The sequence below is a fragment of the Sphaeramia orbicularis genome, chromosome 6, assembly GCF_902148855.1.
Source record: "Sphaeramia orbicularis chromosome 6, fSphaOr1.1, whole genome shotgun sequence".
Classification (NCBI taxonomy): Eukaryota; Metazoa; Chordata; class Actinopteri; order Kurtiformes; family Apogonidae; genus Sphaeramia; species Sphaeramia orbicularis.
This window is the reverse complement of record NC_043962.1, coordinates 534,803-553,539: the sequence shown is the minus strand read 5'-3', so window position 1 is coordinate 553,539 and position 18,737 is coordinate 534,803. Positions and strand designations below refer to the sequence as shown.

Sequence of the window (18,737 nt, the reverse complement as noted above, 5' to 3'; positions counted from 1 at the left end):
CTGGGGTGGACACTGGGGTGGACACTGGGGTGACTGCAGGACATCTCCACTGAAATCTGCTCCATCGTGTCAGTGATGCCAACTCCTAAATGCCCATTTCTTCTGAAGTGCCCCTCTTCACATCCTTTTATTTTATTTGTCTGCTGACAGTGAAACTCCAGACTCTTTACTAGTTCCTTTATCGCTGCATTTCCACTCGGTGGAACCGGCTCCACTCGTCTCCTGTTGTTGTGCTCTTCATTTCCTTCTCTTCAGAAACTTGTACTTGAGGGGGTACGACGTTTGTTGCCCGCACCGGAACCAGAACTGGGTCCGGATGACGGCCTGGTGTTCACTCTGCCGCTAGATTCACAAGCACCGCTGAGTAGAGAATCAAATATGTGACATTCCTGTACATGAATCACATGTGGACAAATGTTTGAGCAGACTGGACGGATTCCACCCTTCTGAACAAATGGAAGCTTTGACAGAGTTCAACTGGACCTGGTGTCGACTATTTAGACCGTTTCTGCCTCGACACTATATTGGCTACGTTCTGACTAAAACAATGCAGCATATGCGTGATGTCATCACACGTGCGCAAAGAAGGCGGAGTCGATAAGCAGAATTGTTAAGCAGGCTGGCAAACGATTCCAAGGAATCAAGTTACTGGGATCCGGTTCTCAAAAAGAACCGGTTCTCGATTCCCATCCCTATCGATCGATAAGGTCAACCAACTGATGATTAATGGATTAATCGATAATTTGCATCCCTAGAGCAAACACATCTGTTTGATCATAAACGGCTTCACCAACACTGACCACGAGTGAAAGAAACGTTTTTGTATTTTCATTCATACTCTGAAAAATGGCCCAAGAATCACCACACATTCTGCTGGAGTATGGAAACACATGAGCACAGCTGTACACACACACACACACACACACACACTCACACAGACACACACTCACACACACACACACACACACACACTCACACACACACACACTCAAACGCTCACATGCACACACAGACACACTCAAATGCACACACACACACACACACTCACACAGACACACACTCTCACACACACACACACTCACGCAGACACACACTCACACACACACACACACACTCACGCAGACACACACTCACACACACACACACTCAAACGCTCACATGCACACACAGACACACACTCAAATGCACACACTCACACACACACACTCACACACACACACACACTCACACAGACACACACTCTCTCACACACACACACAGACACACACACACACTCAAACGCACACACTCACATGCACACACAGACACACACTCAAATGCACACACTCACACACACACACTCACACACACACACACACACACACGCTCACACACACATGCTCCTGTTCCCCTATAACAGGAGTCGGCAACCTGCGTCTCCTCCTCCTCCTTGTAGTGGCTCCTCCCTTTACTGCGTCTCCTCCTCCTCCTTGTAGTGGCTCCTCCCTTTACTGCGTCTCCTCCTCCTTGTAGTGGCTCCTCCCTTTACTGCATCTCCTCCTCCTCCTCGTAGTGGCTCCTCCCTTTACTGCGTCTCCTCCTCCTTGTAGTGGCTCCTCCCTTTACTGCGTCTCCTCCTCCTCCTTGTAGTGGCTCCTCCCTTTACTGCGTCTCCTCCTCCTTGTAGTGGCTCCTCCCTTTACTGCATCTCCTCCTCCTCCTCGTAGTGGCTCCTCCCTTTACTGCGTCTCCTCCTCCTTGTAGTGGCTCCTCCCTTTACTGCATCTCCTCCTCCTCCTCGTAGTGGCTCCTCCCTTTACTGCGTCTCCTCCTCCTTGTAGTGGCTCCTCCCTTTACTGCGTCTCCTCCTCCTTGTAGTGGCTCCTCCCTTTACTGCGTCTCCTCCTCCTCCTTGTAGTGGCTCCTCCCTTTACTGCATCTCCTCCTCCTCCTTGTAGTGGCTCCTCCCTTTACTGCATCTCCTCCTCCTTGTAGTGGCTCCTCCCTTTACTGCGTCTCCTCCTCCTCCTCGTAGTGGCTCCTCCCTTTACTGCGTCTACTCCTCCTCGTAGTGGCTCCTCCCTTTACTGCGTCTCCTCCTCCTTGTAGTGGCTCCTCCCTTTACTGCATCTCCTCCTCCTCCTCGTAGTGGCTCCTCCCTTTACTGCGTCTCCTCCTCCTTGTAGTGGCTCCTCCCTTTACTGCGTCTCCTCCTCCTTGTAGTGGCTCCTCCCTTTACTGCGTCTCCTCCTCCTCCTTGTAGTGGCTCCTCCCTTTACTGCGTCTCCTCCTCCTTGTAGTGGCTCCTCCCTTTACTGCGTCTCCTCCTCCTCCTTGTAGTGGCTCCTCCCTTTACTGCGTCTCCTCCTCCTTGTAGTGGCTCCTCCCTTTTCTGCGTCCAGTCCATCCGCTGGTGTTTTCCTGTCTTCTCCTCACTGGACAGTTCCAGTAGATGAGCTGCATGGGGTGAATGTTCCTTCAGCCACAGTCTGGGCTCATTTGTGTTCTAGGTTAAAGACAGACGGAGGGTTCTGTCCGTCCTTTGTGTACTGTATTACTTACGTTATTCTGTCCGTTTTCCAGGAGAATATGAAGCAGTACAACTGGGAACTGTGGAGGCAGTGTTGAGTTTTGAAGAGAATAATTTCCATAAATAGTGATACTTTTCATAGAGCGACTGTATGAGTATGAGTACTGTGTACTTTTGGGGTAATCCTACAACAGATTCCCTTCCAAGACACAAAAGTGTGTTTTTTTGTCTGAAATAGGCTTTAAGACTAAATTCAATGATGAATAAAAGTATTTTTTCCAATAAGTACCTCATGAATTTGGTATATTTGGTATTAGTACTTCATATACTATTAGTACAAATACTATGAACTACTTTTACTGTGTACTTTTGGAGTAATCATACTCAAAAATCCCTTCCAAGACACAAAAGTGTTAGTTTTTTGGTCTGAAATAGGATTTAAGACTAAATTCAATGATGAATAAAATGAATTTTTCCAGTAAGTACCTCGTGAATTTGGTATTTTTGGTATTAGTACTTCATATACCATTAGCACAAATACTATGAACTACTTTTACTGTGTACTTTTAGAGTAATTACACTCCAGAATCCATTCCACACTGCACTTCTGTTTGTTGTATTCAGTGGTTGTAACAGATAAAATGTAAAAAAAAGATTCAACCTTTTAAAAGTTTATAAGCTGTTATTTTTTGCGGCTCCAGACTATTTTTTTTGGTGGAAGAGGGGGTAAATTGGCTCCTTTGATAATAAAGGTTGCAGAGCCCTGCCCTATAACAACGCTGAGCCTCAGATCAGTCTCCTTGGTTCCCTCCTCAGCTCTGAATGTAGACATTATTTATTACAGCTGTAAAGACACATGTCCACAGGGGGAGGACATCCAGCTCTGCTCCACCCCTCTATCAGACAGGGTTTGTGTTCCGCTGAGGGGCTCCAAAAACGGTCACGGGCCTCTTAGTCATGCATCCGGATAAATAAGAGTGCCTGCGTTGGAGCAAACAGATAAAAGTACGTCTTCATGACATGCTTAGTTCCTGTCGGTGGCTTCGACTAGTATGTGAGTCATGTTCAAAGACACTAAAAAATTCCATTAACGCTCGACCGTCATAGCAAATCGCAAATCACCGCTAGTGTCGACAAATTTCACTAAGCCTTTTAAGTAGACGGTGGGGTGCTTTGTTTTATTACAGCGTTTAGCTCGTTGAGGCGACTGATTTATGGTCATCTCAGAGCAGATAAAAGGAGCTCTGCTGTCTGTGTAACACGAACCCAAACTACTGCGAAAACCCAGACTGTGTGGATCCTTCTGCACTGTATATCAAACCATCATTTGGACCCTTCTGCCCCACTGGGTCCCAAACACAAATGTCATCAATACTCTTTAAAGCAGGGTTCTCAAACTCCTGTTCTTTCAGGTTCCACATTCAGTCTGATCTGATCTGCAGTGGACCCAACCAGGAAAAGAAGAACAGAAGAACCCAGAAATAATGACAACTGCACATTTATGTCTGTGTTTTAGTGCAAAAAACCCCATTAAATTATGAAAATACTTACTTTTATAAATTATCCAAACAAAAAAGATGTGAATAACCTGAAAAAAATGAAATTTCTTAAAAAAAAAAAAAATCAGTGTAATTTTCTCAGTCTTCTTCCTCCACTTCTCATTAGTCCATGTGCATTCTGGATCAGATCTCCAAAGACACTAAACACTGAGGAACAGGAAGAAAAGAGTTCAAACTGGACTGAATTTAATACAGACATTTCAGGTTGGACACATTTGTTCAGGTTAGTCACATTTTATTGGTACAGGAGAGTTTGGAAATGGAAAGATTTTCATAATTTAATGTGATTTTTTGCACTAAAACAAAGACAAACATTTGCAGTTGTCATTATTTACAGACATACTATTATTTTTTTTCCATCAAACCCAGTAGTAAATCTGCAGTCATTCTTTTTTGTCCCAGGGGTCGGACTGGAACCTTTGGGGGGATGCATTTGGACCCTGGGCTGCATGTTTGACAGCCCTACTTTAAAGGGTGTTTGACAGGGGTAGGAAACCTGTGGCTCCGGGGCCACATATTGTAACAACTTGGTTAAGTTGCACCAAACCTCCACACACACCCCCGTAGCATGCCTGGTATCTTCCACACACCCCCCGGAAATTGTCACGCCATCGTCGTCACCCAATTCGTTCCCAGGTGGTGGCAGTTTTTAAATACCCCCATATCCGCGTTCCACGGTCGAGTCGGCACGGCACAGAGTGTAGGAAGCGTCGGAGCCACCGCTCATAGATACGACAACAGTACGGCAGTTTAACCCGCTACAGCGTCCACTTAACCGTTCACATCGCCTCCCAACTACACTCATCTCCGTCCGTTCTCCTGTCGGTTCATCCCATCCATCCATTCATTCCACTGCAGCAGAAGCCAGTCATCCTTTCATACCAGTACTCCAGCAGCCAGAACCCGGACCGGAATCTAAACTGACTGGACTGGACTGACTGATGGACTAAGCGACAAGACAGTGGAGGACAGTGTGAAGAACTCAATTTTCTTTTTTTTTTCTCTCTCTCTTTTTTTTTTTTTTTAAGAGCCCTGAATTGGAACTGTGCGCTTGTTTTTTTTTTTATTTTACTAAAGAACTGAGATGAACTGAATTTCTTTTTTTTTCCCTTTTTGAAAAACTGTGGAAAACCCGAAATGGAATTTTTTTGTTTAAATGAAAAACTGTTTTTTTTGTTTTGTTTTTTTTTTTACTTTTTCTCTTAAAAGACTGACAACCTAAGGTGGAAACTTTGAGTTTGGATTTTGATTGGTTGGTGGATTTTTTTGAGTTTGGACTTTGGGGGGGAAACTGGGTGTTTGAATTTGTGAGTTTTTGTGCCTGCATTGTTTAACACATGATTTTGAATTTTAAATGGTTTAAATGTGTGATTTCTTTTTTTTTGTCATTTAATGTGTAGGGTGTTTGTTTAATTAAGACTCGCATCCTTTGTGTAGTTTGAGGGATAACAAACGGACAAAAACTAAATAACCAAAAACAAAGACTCAAGCATATACAAAAGACTGAATTAAAACAATTGTCTGAACATCTTAAATGTCAGGAGAGAGACCTGGCTGGCACCCCTTAAAAATCAAGATACTAAAATAATATAAAATAAATAAATTAAAGCTTCGAACTCAAACTGTCACAATATGGCTCTTGGACCCTTTTCCAGTGGCTCAATGTGGCTATGAAAAAAGCAAAAGGAAATGAATGACGGTTTTTTTTGTCTGCTTTTTTACTTTTTAAAAAATTATTTTATTTCTTTTTTCTTTTTTTTTTTTTTTTTTTTTTACACATTTTGCTATCAATAGCTGCAACCATAAAGTGATTCTGTTCTGAACCCAGTTTCCAAGTTCATACGTCTATTTGACCTTTCTTAAGTGATTTATCACCATTTGTTATATAATATTATCCTTTGTATTTAGCGTTTTTTCAGTGAAAATTACGTATTTTCCTATATTTCATCCACTGATCATGTTGATGTTCATTAAAGCTCAGAGTAAATTCAAAGGTTAGTAAAACAGAAAGAGAGAAAACTGAAGAAAAACTGACATTTTAATCCAAATCTGTCATTAACTGAACATAAACCCAGTGTGTCCATCCACCGTCATTGATCTAACTCCATGGGTTTGACTGATGACGGTGTTTCCACGGTAACTACAGAGCCTCTGAACGTCCAAATATGGTTATATCTGATGACCATGAAAAAATGAAGAACTGTATTTTACACCAATTATTGTCATGGGTTGATAGGATTAGTGGATCAGCAGGTGTTAAACAGTTTCGATCAGTAGATGGTTTAGGTCAACAGTGGCTGTTTAGGTCAAAAATGCCGTTATTGGTTTATTTATTACGGCAAGATGTCACAAGAAGCCATTCCATAAACATGACGACGAACAGAAATATCTGTTGTTTTGAATCTAGAATGCAAAAAGGTCTTTCCATTGCAGGTTTGGACAATAAACCAAGAGTTTTAGCAAAACTGTCATTTTTCCTTTAGGCAAATTTTCATGTGCAAGTTATAATTGCGCAATTTGAGGGTCAGTGGAAAAGGGACAACTGTTAAGTGAAAACAACTACTGATCTAAACTGTTTAATTCCTGTTGATCCACTAATCCTGTCAATACATGTCAATAATTGGTGTCAAATACAGTTCATCTTTTCACGGTCATCAGATATGACCATATTTGGATGTTCAGAGGCTCTGTAGTTACCGTGGAAACACCGTCATCTTCTACAACATTGATTCCCCAGTAAAACCCATGGAGTTGGACCAATGACAGTGGATGGAAATGAACAAAAATTAAGAAACACAATGTACAAAATTAAAGCTGCAAGCAGCATTGGGCGGGACCTCGCACCGGGCGTTCCGCCTCCCCCGTGATCCGCCTCCCGTGACCGTCCACACCTCAGCTCCACTCACACCTCTCCGTCCCCATACCAGTTCCCACCCTTTAGTGTCTGTCCTCCTTACATCTGTACAGAACACCAGCGACCCTCTGCTGAAACCACCATCACCTTTAAAATGACACTTTTATTTTGGAAACCCTACTGTGTGTATGTGCATTTGTTTTGTATGTGAGAGAAAGAATCAGTTAGAAAAATGAATTGAAATTGTATGAATAATTGAGCATAAAAGTGATGATTTATCACATTTAAGGCTTTTATTTTGGAAAAACCCTATTGTGTGAGCATGTGTGTCTGTGAGAAAGAGTACTTTTGAATGAAGAAACATTGTACAAACAGTTGAGCATTTGGTCAGATAAATGAAAAGAAGTTATGTAACAGACAGTATGTATTATGTTTAATAAGGGTTTTATTTAGAAAAAAATGTACTGTGTGTACTTTGTAATGTGTGCAAAATGTTCAATATCCACAATATTATGCAGCAAAACCTGTTTTAAAATGTGATGGAGGGAAGAATAATAAAACAAAACAAAAAAAAAAGCTATTTCCCTGCCTGGGGTTTGAACCCAGGACTCCTGTATAACAGAACACTTCTGTAACCACTGGTATATTGTCAGACACCCACCAGATGGCAGTAGTGTGCTTTAAATAGGGATTTTGTCATTGGGAAAAGTGAAACTAAACTTAGTCTTCAAAAAATCGCCATAATTCCATAACCGCAGGTCGTATCTGAAAAATTCTTTCACTTTTGGATTCTGCAGACTTTTGGGAACTTAATGAGGTATAACTTTTTATTCAAAAATCTGAAATGAATAAGCAGTAATTGCAGAAACGTAGAGTAACTTTCAAAGGCAGATTGCCAACTTCCTGTTGGAGTTAGCTCATGAGTGTCAGTGTATGATTTGTCGGCTCAATCAGACCAACATTTTGGCATTTGTTTCATGTTTCTACAACATTCCTACTGGCCGCTAGGGCAGATTTTGTGTGTTTTTTAGTACATAGGTGGCGCTAAAGAGTTCATTTTGGCACCCAAGGGGTTAATTTTGATACTGAATCAAAGTGTTCACCAGCCATGACATACATGGCAAATTTGGTGAGTTTTGGAGCATGTTAAGGGGGTCAAATGGCAGTCTAAAGCCGAAAAAGTATGAAAATTAACAAATTGTTATAAATCAATAACCGTACATAATATCTCAAAATTTTTTGCATGTGAGCGTTGTGGTGAGTCCCGTGAACGTGTAGATATGTCACATGTTGGGAAAAACTGCAAAATGAAAAATGAGTTCAAAACATCGCAACTTTGCTGGCTTGTAAAAAAGAAACTAAGACAGTTATGGAAAAGGTGTGAAATCGTTGTATTAAGGAGGGTTCACTCTATCTTTTGGCGCTATTTAGAAGTCAATACAACAAACGGTGTCATCGGAGTTAGTTTTAGAAATTTTATTTTGAAAGGCAAATTGCGAACTTCCTGTTGGAGTTAGGGTAGGGTCATCTGTGTATCACTTTTAGTGCTTGATCCAACAAATATTTTGGCAGTGGTTCCATGTCTCTATGACATTCCTACTGGCCACTAGGCCTATTTCCGTTTTTTTTCACATAGGTGGCTCCAGAGAGCCCATTTTGGCACCTATTGGGTTAATTTTTTCATTTTATCAAATTTTTCACCAGGCCTGACATGTGTGCCAAATTTGATGAGTTTTCGAGCATGTTTAGGGGGTCAAAATCCAGGTCAAAGTGGTGTGTGAATAATAATAATAATAATTAAAGCTGCAAGCAGCATTGGGCGGGACCTCGCACCGGGCGTTCCGCCTCCCCCGCGATCCGCCTCCCGTGACCGTCCACACCTCAGCTCCACTCACACCTCTCCGTCCCCATACCAGTTCCCACCCTTTAGTGTCCGTCCTCCTTACATCTGTACAGAACACCAGCGACCCTCTGCTGAAACCACCATCACCTTTAAAATGACACTTTTATTTTGGAAACCCTACTGTGTGTATGTGCATTTGTTTTGTATGTGAGAGAAAGAATCAGTTTGAAAAATGAATTGAAATTGTATGAATAATTGAGCATAAAAGTGATGATTTATCACATTTAAGGCTTTTATTTTGGAAAAACCCTATTGTGTGAGCATGTGTGTCTGTGAGAAAGAGTACTTTTGAATGAAGAAACATTGTACAAAGAGTTGAGCATTTGGTCAGATAAATGAAAAGAAGTTATGTAATAGAAATTTTGTATTATTGGTATTTGGGGTTTTATTTTGAAAAAATGTGCTCCGTGTACTTTTGAATGTGTGCAAAATTTCCAGTATCCAAAATACAATGCAGTAAAACCTGTTTTAAGATGGAGAAAAAAAAAAAAAAAAAAAAAGTTTGGATTGTCTGGGACTTGAACCCAGGTCCTCTTGATCCATAGGCAGCTACATGAACCACTGCACTAAGGACAGCCATAGACAGCTGCCCACCAAGAAGAATTTTATAGGGACTTTGTCATTGTTAAAAGTGAAAGTAAACATAGTCTTCAAAAAATCGCCATAATTCCATAACCGTAGGTCGTATCTGAAAAATTCTTTCACTTTTGGATTCTGCAGACTTGTGGGAATTGAGTGAGGTATAACTTTTTATTCAAAAGTCTGGAATGACTGAGTACTAATTGCAGAAACGTATAGTAACTTTCAAAGGCAGATTGCCAACTTCCTGTTGGAGTTAGCTCATGAGTGTCAGTGTATGATTTGTCGGCTCAATCAGACCAACATTTTGGCATTTGTTTCATGTTTCTGTGACATTCCTACTGGCCGCTAGGGCCGATTTTGTGTGTTTTTTAGTACATAGGTGGCGCTACAGAGTCCATTTTAGCATGCAAGGGGTTAATTTTGATATTGTATGAAAGTGTTCACCAGCCATGACATACATGGCAAATTTGGTGAGTTTTGGAGCATGTTAAGGGGGTCAAATGGCAGTCTAAAGTGGAAAAAGTATGAAAAGAAACAAATTGTTATAAATCAATAACCGTACATCCTATCTCAAAAATTTTTGGATGTGAGAGTTGTGCTGAGTCCCGTGAACGCGTAGATATGTCACATGTGGGGAAAAACTCCAAAGTGAAAAATGAGTTCCAAACATTGCAACTTTGCAGGCTTGTAAAAAAGAAACTAAGACAGTTATGGAAAAGGTGTGAAATCGTTGTATTACGGAGGGTTCACTCTATCTTTTGGCGCTATTTAGAAGTCAATACCACAAACGGTGTCATCGGAGTTAGTTTTAGAAATTTTATTTTGAAAGGCATATTGCGAAGTTCCTGTTGCAGATAGGTCATAAGTGTCAGTGGATGATTTGTAGAGCATGATCCAACAAAAATTTTGGCACTGGTTTCATGTCTGTACGACATTCCTACTGGCCACTAGGGCAGTTGCCGTTTTTTTTAACATAGGTGGCGCTAGAGAGCCCATTTTGGCACCTATGGGGTTAATTTTTTCATTTTATCAAATTTTTCGCCAGGCCTGACATGTGTGCCAAATTTGGTGAGTTTTCGTGCATGTTCAGGGGGTCAAAATCCAGGTCAAAGTGGTGTGTGAATAATAATAATAATAATAATATAAAAACGAACAAAAAACAATAGGGCCTTGCTTGCAGGCAAGGCCTCTCACTGCGTGAGAGGGCCTTACCTTTCGGCTCGGTCCCTAATAATATAAAAACGAACGAAAAACAATAGGGCCTTGCTTGCAGGCAAGGCCTCTCACTGCGTGAGAGGGCCTTACCTTTCGGCTCGGTCCCTAATTAAAGCTGCAAGCAGCATTGGGCGGGACCTCGCACCGGGCGTTCCGCCTCCCCCGCGATCTGCGTCCCGGGAATGTCCACACCTCAGCTCCACTCACACCTCTCCGTCCCCATACCAGTTCCCACCCTTTAGTGTCTGTCCTCCTTACATCTGTACAGAACACCAGCGACCCTCTGCTGAAACCACCATCACCTTTAAAATGACACTTTTATTTTGGAAACCCTACTGTGTGTATGTGCATTTGTTTTGTATGTGAGAGAAAGAATCAGTTTGAAAAATGAATTGAAATTGTATAAATAATTGAGCATTAAAGTGATGATTTCTCACATTTAAGGCTTTTATTTTGAAAAAACCCTATTGTGTGAGCATGTGTGTCTGTGAGAAAGAGTACTTTTGAATGAAGAAACATTGCACAAACAGTTGAGTGTTTGGTCATAAAAATGAAAAGAAGTTATGTAATAGAAATTTTGTATTATTGGTAATTAGGGTTTTATTTAGAAAAAATGTACTCAGTGTACTTTTGAATGTGTGCAAAATTTCCAATATCCAAAATACAATCGAGTAAAACCTGTTTTAAAATGGAGAAAGAAAAAAAAAAAAAAAAAAAAATTGGATTGTCTGGGATTTGAACTTGGGTCCTCTTGTTCCATAGGCAGCTACATGAACCACTGCACTAAGGACAGACACATACAGCTGTGCACCAGGAAGAGTTTTATAGGGACTTTGTCATTGTTAAAAGTGAAAGTAAACATAGTCTTCAAAAAATCGCCATTATTCCATAACCGTAGGTCGGATCTGAAAAATTCTTTCACTTTTGGATTCTGCAGACTTGTGGGAATTTAATGAGGTATAACTTTTTATTCAAAGGTCTGAAATGACTAAGCAGTAATTGCAGAAACGTATAGTAACTTTCAAAGGCAGATTGCCAACTTCCTGTTGGAGTTAGCTCATGAGTGTCAGTGTATGATTTGTCGGGCTCAATCAGACCAACATTTTGGCATTTGTTTCATGTTTCTGTGACATTCCTACTGGCCGCTAGGGCCGATTTTGTGTGTTTTTTAGTACATAGGTGGCGCTACAGAGTTCACTTTGGCACCCAAGGGGTTAATTTTGATATTGAATGAAAGGGTTCACCAGCCATGACATACATGGCAAATTTGGTGAGTTTTGGAGCATGTTAAGGGGGTCAAATGGCAGTCTAAAGCCGAAAAAGTATGAAAATAAACAAATTGTTATAAATCAATAACCATACATCCTATCTCAAAATGTTTTGCATGTGAGCGTTGTGGTGAGTCCTGTGAACGTGTAGATATGTCACATGTGGGGAAAAACTGCAAAATGAAAAATGAGTTTCAAACATCGCAACTTTGCTGGCTTGTAAAAAAGAAACTAAGACAGTTATGGAAAAGGTGTGAAATCATTGTATTAAGGAGAGTTCACTGTATCTTTTGGCGCTATTTAGAAGTCAATACCACAAACGGTGTCATCGGAGTTAGTTTTAGAAATTTTATTTTGAAAGGCATATTGCGAAGTTCCTGTTGCAGATAGGTCATGAGTGTCAGTGGATGATTTGTAGAGCATGATCCAACAAAAATTTTGGCACTAGTTTCATGTCTGTACGACATTCCTACTGGCCACTAGGGCAGTTGCCGTTTTTTTCACATAGGTGGCGCTAGAGAGCCCATTTTGGCACCTATGGGGTTAATTTTTTCATTTTATCAAATTTTTCGCCAGGCCTGACATGTGTGCCAAATTTGGTGAGTTTTCGTGCATGTTCAGGGGGTCAAAATCCAGGTCAAAGTGGTGTGTGAATAATAATAATAATATAAAAACGAACGAAAAACAATAGGGCCTTGCTTGCAGGCAAGGCCTCTCACTGTGTGAGAGGGCCTTACCTTTCGGCTCGGTCCCTAATAATTTTTAAAAATGTGGAAAAAAAATAAGCAACAAACTGAGTAAAATAAAGTGAAAAGAAATAACAAAATAAGCAACAAAATGAACAAAAGCAGCCAAAGTAATGAATAAAAGGAATTAAAAATTAACAATAAATCAACAAAATAAGCTACAAACTGAACAAAATTGAAGAAAAAATAATGAAACAGAAAAGAAAATGTTGAAAAATAAACTAAATTATCCAAAAATTTTACAAAAATTAAGGAAAAATAATTAAATTGCCAACAAAATGAACCAGAACAGCCAAAATAATCAATAAAATGAACAAAAAGAATTTTTTTAAAAATGGGGAAAAAAATAATCAGCAACAAGAACAAAAAAAGCAACAAACTGAACAAAATTTCAGAAATATGTTGAAATAATTGGTGTAAAATACAGTTCTTCATCTTTTCATGGTCATCAGATATGACCATATTTGGACGTTCAGAGGCTCCGTAGTTACCGTGGAAACACCGTCATCTTCTACAACATTGATTCACCAGTCAAACCCATGGAGTTGGATCAGTGACAGTGGTTGTAGACACTTGGTTTTATATTTAGTTTGGGATATATTCTTGCTGAAAAAGTCCCTTTTTCTTCTGTTTTCTCTGTTTCGATATAATAACCTTTGAATTTGCTCTGAGTTTTTATGAACATCTATATGATCAGTGATTTAAATATGGGAAAATACCTAATTTTTGCAGACAAATACAAAATGTAGACGAGAGTATTTTAATAAATTCTGATAAATCACTTAGGAAAGGTTAAATGTACAAAAAAAATAATAATAATCATAGGGATGACACCACAGAAATAGTTCTAGGTCTTTAAAGGTTAAAGCAGTTTATCTAAGAAAAGGTGTTTTCCTTTTGCTTTAGTCTGTGTTTTACTTCATTTTCATCTCTTTGCATCTTTAATTTGTTCTGGTGTTGTTGCGTCACTTTCATTTTCTTGTGTTTCTTACATTATTCTTTTTTTTAAGTTCTTTTCATGTTCTTTTTTATGTTGTTTTTATCTATTTATGTCTTTAGTTTGTTTTTATCTCATTGTGTTTTCTTTGACGTTCATAAAATATGAAAAACCCACCTCAGTCAGTACACGCCGACATGAACAAACAACAAGACCAATGTTGTACATTTTGATTTAAATACACACATGCTATACATCCACGTAACCAGAAAAACCTCCACTAAAACCACAACACAACCAACTGTGGGAAAACAGAACACGACTCCAACAACAAACGCTTTACCATGCAAATATCTAAACCAAGCTAACAGTCTGAGACCAGCATATGTCACAAATAATTTACAAAAACAGACCAGTGAAACAGACTGTGCAGCGCTAAGCTAACACTAAGCAGACCCAACAGTACAAGGATTATTTCACTACTGATGAAACTCACTGAATGAGACAAAAAGAGCTAAACTAAAGGTCACATTATGAAGAGAGGATTATGAATTCAGTCTTCCTTTAGCTGTTTTCTGATCATAACTTGGTTTTTTTATGAATGAAATGATTCCCAGTAGAAACAAACAGCCCAGGGCTTAAACACTTCTTACAACCATTACAAGCTCATTTGAACCATATTTAGAAGTTCAACACAAACAGTCTGATTCAAACACAGCAAAAGTTGGGGATTATTATAGAGATTATTACAGGCTAATTCTAAACTTTAAACAGTATCACGTTCAGTGGTTTGTGTTCTCACAAATGTGGACTTTCATGCAGAAGACTTTAGCTCACATTGGCAAAAAGAAAAACATACATCAGAAAAACAAATAAGTGAAATGACATGAAATATTTATGACACTTAACAGGACCTAAGGTTTACTGCTGAGACCATCACATAGATTTGTAAAATTCTATATTTATATTTACAAAACTATTCTTTCACAATAAAACGCAAATAAATACATAAATAAAAACAAAGATGAACAACCGAAATGTGCAGTTTGAACAATATTCTGCCTGTTCCTAAATGTTTGGTGCATTTATGGATCCACTGTGATCTGGAGTTGTGTTCATAATAACAGATGGAATATTGGAGAAATTGTTCAAATTTTAGTTCCAAACTCCAAAATTTGAACAATATTCTGCCTGTTCCCAAATGTTTATGGAACACTGTGTGTAAATGTACATGTAGAAATAAGAAGTCCAAGCAGAATAGTGTTCAAATTTCACTAATTACCTCCTCCAAGTAAGTAAGTAAGTAAGTACGTACGTACGTACGTAAGTAGGTAGGTAGGTAGGTCGGTCGGTCAGTGTGCAAGATAACTCAAAAAGTTATGGACGGATTTGGATGAAAATTTCAGGAAATGCTGATACTGGCACAAGGAACAAATGATTAAATTTTGGTGATGATCGGGGGGGGCTGATCTGCCTTGGCGGAGGTCTGTGCTCTCTGAGTGCTTTTCTAGTTTTTCAAATGAAATTTCTGTTTTTTCAGGTTATTCACATCTTTTTTGTAAAATGTAAATATTTTCATAATTTAATTGGGTTTTTTTGTACTAAAACAAAAAGAAAAACTTGGATTTGTCATTATTTAGAGGTTATTAAGTCATTATTTTACTGGTCTAGCCTGCTGCAGATCAAACTGGGCTGAATATGGCCCTTGAACTAAAATGAGTTTCTCAGCCCTGGTTCAAGACATTGTTCATTTTGAGGTCCCAGAAAGTCTGCATGCCCAGACAGAATCCATGCTCAGATGTGCTTCAGGCTGTCACGAAGACTCCTGTAAATTGTTAAACATGCAGCATTTTATGTGACAGCTAAACCCACAAAATCTGCTGGAACACTGACTGTATCAGCCTGAAAATACAGAGCGGTCAGTAGCAGTGACCACTGTTCCAAGGACAGCACGGACTGTTCATCCGGCTGCTCCAGTTCAATATGTGCAGAGCTCAGCTAAAATACAGGCAGCCTGGGAAGTGTTTTCAATTATTAAATATGTCAGACTTGACCTTATCTTACCTGTCGGACACATGAGATCTGTCCAAGGTGGATGCACCCCCACCAAACTCAGATAATTCAACAACTTCTTATTAAATATTACAACAGCGCTCAAATATTACTTCCACTGGAGAGACTTCATGTGAACAAACATTAACCAAGGGCCTCCTCTGTAAAACTCAGAGGCAACATAAACATCCCACTCCATGAAACAAAGGAACGGACGACTCAGCATTCTTCAGACTAGATACACACGATAGAGCATAAATTACAGCGCACACTTAGAAAGAGGGTGTACGGACTTAGAGAGGGTGAGGAAAAGCAGGCAGGTAGGATGAAGGAAAGTCTGCATGAGGCACAAACAGAAAGTGTGAGGAAAAATGTGTAAACACGCAAACCTTAGAAGAAAAGCCAAAACCCGTTGACAAAGCCTGATACAGACAACATGGAAACACATTCAGGACCATCTGGATCTGCTTTGTGCAACTAATGGTGGTCCACATAGAAGTAGGGCTGTGTATCGGCAAGAACCTGGTGATACAATACAAATCACAATACTAGGATCACAATACGACATATCACGATACTGTTAAAAAGGCAGTTTTTTTGGTTTGTTTCTTTTTTTTTTTTATGATTATTTCCTTGAAGAATTGAATTCCAGCAGAAATCTGCACAAATACAAAATATATTTGTATTTGATCCCAACAGGATCTAATGTTCTATCACCAAATGTTCAAACTGAAATTCTGTTTTACAGTCATTCCAGTTTCAGATCCTGTTCAAATGTTCAGATTCTATTAGTTCACAACTAACATCAGAACAGGATTTGAGTTCAATCCAAACAAAGGAATGAACAGTATTGAATAAAAGAGTTAAATAATAGGAAATGAAATATAACAAAACAAAACAAAAAAAAGAACCTCCACAATATCTGCATTTGAATAAATACCTAAAAATATCCATACAGTACTTTTTAATATTGATACAGTATTTTGAAATGAAATATCGCAATATATTGCAGAACCAATATTTTCTTACAGCCCTACAAAGAAGAGGCAAAAAAACCCTTCAATATCTACTCTAGATTTTGTAATGATTTCCACACATTTGATTCATTTTCTTTGCAATAAATTTGTTAAATTGCAACAAATCTTTATGGACACCCTGTACCTGTACAGTACATTCCTGCTACAACCCCTTTTCCACCAACATTCCCAGGAACTTTTATTATCAGGAAGTTATTTACCTGGGAAAGAGAATTCCTGGTAATCGTGTGATTTTCGTTTCCACCACACCTCAAAGGAATTTTTAAGAAATGTATTCAAATCAGGCTGGGGCACCAATCCAATGCAGTTACTAATTCCAAGTCCCGCTGAACTGTCTTTTGTGCATTTTCTGCAAATAAGTTTAACGAGGTCCAGGCTTCCTACGGCGGAAACGAGGCTTGTGTTTGGTTTTTAGCTTACCGGCCAATAGGCTGTAAGCTATTGTCGTCATGTGGCCTCCAGCGTCGGCATCTGTCGTCAGTTACAAAACTTTCAATCGTCTTCTTCTCCAAAACTACAATTCCGATTGACTTCAAACTTGGTATACAGCTTCTTTATGATGATGTCAACAAAAGTTAGTGAAATTATTTGGATCAGGATCTGATTCTGGATTTGGTGCGACTTTGAAAAATTTCCCCATTATAAGAGATAGGAAGTGCCGGTAAGCTACAGGGCCACTGGTCCTATTTTTATTTCTGGTTTTGCCCTCAGCAGCTCAACTGTACTTGGGGTTAAAAAGTTACACTAACAATAAAAAAATAGGATCAAGGCTCCTGTAGCTCAAAGAAATATTTAAAGACATTCATTGACATTCGTTTGACCTTTCAAGGTCACTCAAGGTCAAAGGTCATGGCACCAAATGAGAACCCATATGTGACTTCCTATCTAATACCAACAGTAATTAGATCAGTATGTTCAACTGTTTTGAAGTTATAACACTTTGAAATGTGTCCCATTATAAACCAATGGAGATTTGACAATTTTAAAAATGCGTAGAAAATTTAAAAATCAATATTTCCCAATTCTTTGAACAAATTTGGTAGACCTTACCCCAAAGATGTTCCACAACAAATGTCAAGTCATTCTGACAAACGGTTTCGAAGAAGATTCTTGAAAAATTGTTACCAGACAACAGCTGATTCCAGTAGTCCATCAGACCTTTTGGGCGGTTGGACTAAAAAAAATTCTCCAATGTTCTAGGCAGGTATCACTTAAATTCTTTGGTATTGGCCCAGTTTTCAGGACAGTGAATCTGTACTAGACCGTTTCCAAGCTGAGGCCCTTACGTTCTGGATAATTCCCTCTAGACCCCAGGTGTCAAACATGCGTCCCAGGAGCCAAATCCGGCCCACCAAAGGGTCCAGTCCGGCCCTGGGATGAATGTGTGAAATGCAAAAAGTACACTGAAGATATTAATAATCCTTTTAGTTCAGGTTCCACATTCAGACCAGTTCAATCTCCAGTGGGTCAGACCAGTCAAATACTTCATGTCATAAACTCCAAATGTTTCTCTTTGTAAATGTAAATATTTTCATGTATTTACACTAAAACAAAGTATAATCTCGCAAAAAATGTGAATAACCTGAACAACCTGAAATGTCTTAAGAGAAGTAAGTACAATTTTAACAATATTCTGTCTGTTATTAAATGATAAACTGAGGCATAATTTTGTTAAAATTACACTTCTGTTTTCAGTTTGTTCATGTTATTCACATCTTTTGAAAGGATAGTTTGCAGATGTAAACCTTTTCATAACATAAATTTACTTTTTTTGCTCTAAAACACAGAGAAAAGTTCGGAGTTGACATTATTTCTATATTATTCTGTTATTATTTTACTGGTTTGGCCCACTGCAGATTAAATTTAGCTGAATGTGGAACTGAACTAAAATGAGTTTGACAGCCCTGCACTAGACCACACATGCACCTGGCCTTTGTCACAGATTTTAATTACATTAATATCTATGATGAGATCTGATATGAAATATAAAGGAAAATGGAACAGTTTCAGCTTTGTATTGAGTATAATCCAGGTCAAACTAACTAACAAGACACGTGCCTATTGACTTTGAATCC

The 18,737-nt window shown here is 39.1% G+C and overlaps 1 protein-coding gene across 1 annotated transcript in view; it reads right to left on the bottom strand.

Annotated features, from left to right (window-relative positions):
* pskh1 (protein serine kinase H1) overlaps nucleotides 1-18,737 on the bottom strand; it is a 38,384-nt gene that overhangs the window by 5,240 nt on the left and 14,407 nt on the right. The window lies entirely within an intron of this gene.